This window comes from Portunus trituberculatus, chromosome 49 (assembly GCF_017591435.1).
Source record: "Portunus trituberculatus isolate SZX2019 chromosome 49, ASM1759143v1, whole genome shotgun sequence".
Classification (NCBI taxonomy): domain Eukaryota; kingdom Metazoa; phylum Arthropoda; class Malacostraca; order Decapoda; family Portunidae; genus Portunus; species Portunus trituberculatus.
In genome coordinates, this window is record NC_059303.1 from 13,247,860 (window position 1) to 13,252,859 (window position 5,000).

Consider the following 5,000-nt stretch of genomic DNA (forward strand, 5'->3'; position numbering starts at 1 on the left):
GACTGGCAGATAGATAGATAGATAGATAGATATACAGATAAGCGGAAGTGAAGACAGACAAAGAGGAATATAGATAGATAGACAGACACACAGATGGGTAGATAACCAGACAAACAGACAGACAGACTTACGTACAGACAAACAGGCAGATAGAAAGACGCAAAAATTGACAGACAATCGCAAAATGGCAGATGACAGACAGACAGACAGACAAACAGACTGATAAAAAGGTAAAATAGATCGATAGACAGACATTTGGAAAGACAGAGAAATGAAAACAGACAGGTAAACTAGAAGACAGAGAGAGAGAGAGAGAGAGAGAGAGAGAGAGAGAGAGAGAGAGAGAGAGAGAGAGAGAGAGAGAGCGGTTTCAGTAATGTGGGTGAGAGAAGTTAATGAAATGATACAATGGGGGCAAGAAGAGGCGGAACAATAGCATATCGTGAGGCGGTGTGGCGGTGAAGGAGCGAAGGAGTGGAGCGAAGGAGTGAAGGAGTAACGGATGTGACGGCGAGGGAACATCCGGATATGAACACAGCTGGAACACTGACAACATTACTGACGCTTTGTGGGGGAACCGCCAATGTAGAGAGAGAGAATTGTTGTCAGGGGAACAGTTAGGTATAGGTTAGGTTAGGAACAAGGAAGCAGTGGTGAATATTGACGCGTGTGGCTAAGTTAGGTGGGGTTGGGTTGGGTTAGGTTCAGTTCAGTTAGGTTAAGTTAGGTTAGGCTGGGTTGGGGTTAGGTTAGGTTAGGTTAGGTTAGGAACAGGGAAGCAGTGGTGAATATTGACGCGTGTGGCTAAGTTAGGTGGGGTTAGGTTGGGTTAGGTTCAGTTCAGTTAGGGTAAGTTAGGTTAGGCTGGGTTGGGGTTAAGTTAGGTTAGGTTAGGTTAGGAATAGGGAAGCAGTGGTGAATGTTGACGCATGTGGCTAAGTTAGGTGGGGTTAGGTTGGGTTGAGTTTAGTTTAGTTAGGTTAGGTTAGGTTAGGTTAGGAATTCGGAAGCAGTTTCTTTATTTGAGTCGTGAATGTTGACGCGTGTGGCTTTGAATATGTTTGGTTAGGTTAGGTTTATATTAGGGTAGGGTTGGGTTAGGGTTAGGTTAGGTTCGGTTAGGTTAGGAACACGGAAACAGTTAATTCCTTTGAGTTGTGAATGTTAACGCATGTGGCTTTGACTCCTGATGTGTTTGGCTGTAAATGACTTTTTTTTTTTTAGTCTTACGTTAAAAGATTGTTTTTGGAATGTGTCTTACTTCATATTATTTTAGAGAGCTTGAATTTACTCTACGTTATTTGAAACCCCCCTAAAACACACCAAAACACCCATAAACCATACCCAAAACACACACCAAACACCCCAAAACACATAACACACCTCTAAAACACACCGAAATACACAGAAGCACACCGAAACACACCGAAACACACCCAAAACACACACTAAACACCCCAAAACACCCAAAACACACCCAAAACACACCCAAGTACACAGGAACACACCAAAACACACCAAAATACCGTGATTTAAATACCCCCAAAATCTATCCAAGACACCCAAAACACACACCAAACACTGCAAAACAGATAAAACACTGAACATTGACTATCATCCTCTATTGGAACCTGGAACATTGAGAGAAAGGAAGCCAAAAAATCAAGACAGCTCGTCTATTACGATGCAGAAAGAGATAAATTCACCTGATCCTCTTCTGAAAGCTTCCTGTTGACTCTGTACTAACACTTGTTCGCTGAGTTCATTGCTGTTACTCACTCACTCACTCACTCACTCACTCACTCACTCACTCACTCACTCACTCAGTCAGTCAGTCAGTCAGTCAGTCAGTCAGTCAGTCAGTCAGTCACTCAGTCACTCACTCACGCGTCTTACCTTCCATAGCAATCTTCAGGCAAGTTCCACGCACTCTTTGCATTGTTTTCTTCCTGATAGTGGTGTTAGTCCTGCAACACAACGCTGTAATGAAGGAATCTGATGTCTGGGTTACTGTGAACGGCACTACTGAAGAACACGAAGGAAGAAAGCAAATGGCTGTTAATTTGTGTGCGAAGGTGGTTATAATACAGCAACTAGTTATGTTTTTTTTTTTCTTTCAAACCAATCTTGCAAGTTACTGAAGTTTTTGAGGGTGTTTTCATGAATTACTGGATGTGTTTTTGGTAACTGCCTTTATTTTCTTATGTTCTTATTTATCACTTCGTCTCAGGGCTTTAGTTCAAGAAGCTGGTAGTCTCAAGAGCGTTTTTTATGACTCTAGTAGCAGTTTATAAAGAATCTCACGTTGTATGTATAGTAATTGCAAATATTTTCTTGTTCTTATATCTCATTTCATCTCTGGGGTTATTTGAAGAAGGTAGTACTCTCAAGAGCGTTTTTTTTTTTTTAATGACTAGTAACAGTATAACCACTTCAGTATTGAGACATATTTATACCTTTAGTTTGGCTGTGATTAGACGATTTTATTGACATTAGGAAAAGTCTATGGAGGTTAGAAGTTTAATAGCAAGAGTCTTCACTATTTTAATCCCCCAAAAGTTTCTGAAGTTATATAAAATCACCAAATAACAACCAGAATAGATATGAAAACGCGTCCTGGTACTGAAGGGGTTTGAAACGAATCCTGCAACACTAACAGAGGGAAAGAAGTGAATGAAACACCCATACCAACCAAGAGATCACTACTTCCTTCCCCTTCCCTCGTGCGGTCTGTGAGAGTAATGGTAAATGTCGTGAATGAGAGAGAGAGAGAGAGAGAGAGAGAGAGAGAGAGAGAGAGAGAGAGAGAGAGAGAGAGAGAGAGAGAGAGCAATGGGATCCTCGTGTTTACTGTTCCTCGGCCAGCGGTGTACGAGTGTCCATCTGGCGGGGCTTCGGAACACCTGCCGCCGCTTGGACACTAACGAAGGCTTTTTGTCGCGTAGAAGTAGTAAGGAAGGAGGAGGAGGAGTTAGAGAAGGAGAATAAGGAATAGAAGAAAGAAATGAAGGAAAAGTGGAATAGGAGGAGGATGAGGAGGAGGAGGAGGAGCAGGAGTAGGAGAAGGAAAAGGAGGAGGAGGAGAAAGAGGAGAAGGAAAAGTTGAAGAAAAAATGTAGAATGGATAAGAAGAGAAAAAGGAATGTTCGTAGGCTCTCTCTCTCTCTCTCTCTCTCTCTCTCTCTCTCTCTCTCTCTCTAGGCCGTCCCACCGCAAAATCACCACAACTATGCCGGAGAGAGAGAGAGAGAGAGAGAGAGAGAGAGAGAGAGAGAGAGAGAGAGAGAGAGAGAGAGGTAAATAATGCAATAAAGTTAACTCTATAAAGATCGTGGCTTCACAAAGAATGATTACCGGGAACTCTTGTCTTTGATGTGTGTGTGTGTGTGTGTGTGTGTGTGTGTGTGTGTGTGTGTGTGTGTGTGTGTGTGTGGAATGTTTCTTGTTTTCGTTGTGCATGTAAAGTACGAGTAGTAGTAGTAGTAGTAGTAGTAGTAGTAGTAGTAGTAGTAGTAGTAGTAATAGTAGTAGTAGTAGTAGTGGTAGTAGTAGTAGTAGTGGCAGCAGCAGTAGTGGCAGTAGTAGTAGTAGTAGTAGTAGTAGTAGTAGTAGTAGTAGTAGTAGTAGTAGTAGTAGTAGTAACATAATAAGTCAGATGAAAAAAAACAAAAAATAACTAAAAGAAAATAAAAAAATAATCTCATTAGCAGACATTTAGTGGCATTAGGAGTGAGAGAGAGAGAGTGAGAGAGAAGGAAGGAGTGAGAGAGAAGGAAGGAGTGAGAGAGAGAGAAGGAAGGAATGAGAGAGAAGGAAGGAGTGAGAGAGAGAGTGAGAGAGAAGGAAGGAGTGAGAGAGAGAAGGAAGGAGTGAGAGAGAAGGAAGGAGTGAGAGAGAGAGAGTGAGAGAAGGAATGAGTGAGAGAGAGAAGGAGGGAGTGAGAGAGAAGGAATTTTCTCACCTTGATCAAAGAGATAATTGAGATAAACAGGGAAGAAAACAAAGAAAATGAGATAAAACAAGGAAGGAAGCAATAAAGTGGAAAATTAATCTCGTGTATGGAGGAGAGAGAGAGAGAGAGAGAGAGAGAGAGAGAGAGAGAGAGAGAGAGAGAGAGAGAATATTTGCTTCCTCTTATTATTTTTTCTCTCCTTCCTTTCCCATAATTTAGAACTGGTCATTGTCTCTCTCTCTCTGTCTCTCTCTCTCTCTCTCTCTCTCTCTCTCTCTCTCTCTAGAACATCCTCTCTCCTCCTCGTCCTCCTCTGGTCACCCCACTATAGGAAAGATATAGACAACCTGGAGAGAGTCCAAAGAAGAGTCGCCAAATTGATCCCACGACTGCGAAACAAGCCTTACGAGGAGCGCTTGAAGGAATGCGAGATTTGATTGAACTATTTAAAATGTTCCGGGGCTTTGATAACATAAATGTAAACAACTATCTCACCATTGACAGCTCCAACACCACTAGAAATAATGGCTACAAGATTACAGGTAAACGTTTCAGGTCAGACGAGGCAAAACATTATTTCTTCAATAGAATTGTAAATGTCTGGAACTCTCTCCCAGCACATGTTGTCCTTAGCAATACGATAGATAAAAAAAAGGTTGGACATTCACTTCACATTAACCCCTCAAATGACGTACTTTGCGCCTTCATAAGATATCCGTTTTTTGTTTATAGTTACTGTACTAGATAGTGTCACTTCTCCTTCAATCTTTCCTATCACATCTTTGACTTTCTCTCTCCCTGTGGCCTCTTTTCTTCTTCCTTGAACCCTGATGTCCTTCAGCCTCTAACTTATAGCATCTGTAGTGGTAGCATAGGCACACAGACAGCCTCGTTAGGTCCAGTAGGGCTGTTGCTGTTTGTTCCTTCCTTTGTATTCCTTTGTATTCCTCCTCCTCCTCCTCCTCCTCCTCCTCCTCCTCCTCCTCCTCCTCCTCCTCCTCCTCCTCCTCCTCCTCCTTATTTTTTTTCTTCCTCTTCCAAGAACTAA

The 5,000-nt window shown here is 42.1% G+C and overlaps 1 protein-coding gene across 5 annotated transcripts in view; it reads left to right on the forward strand.

The window, feature by feature from the left end:
- LOC123499362 overlaps positions 1 to 5,000 on the forward strand; it is a 265,739-nt gene that overhangs the window by 180,542 nt on the left and 80,197 nt on the right. The window lies entirely within an intron of this gene.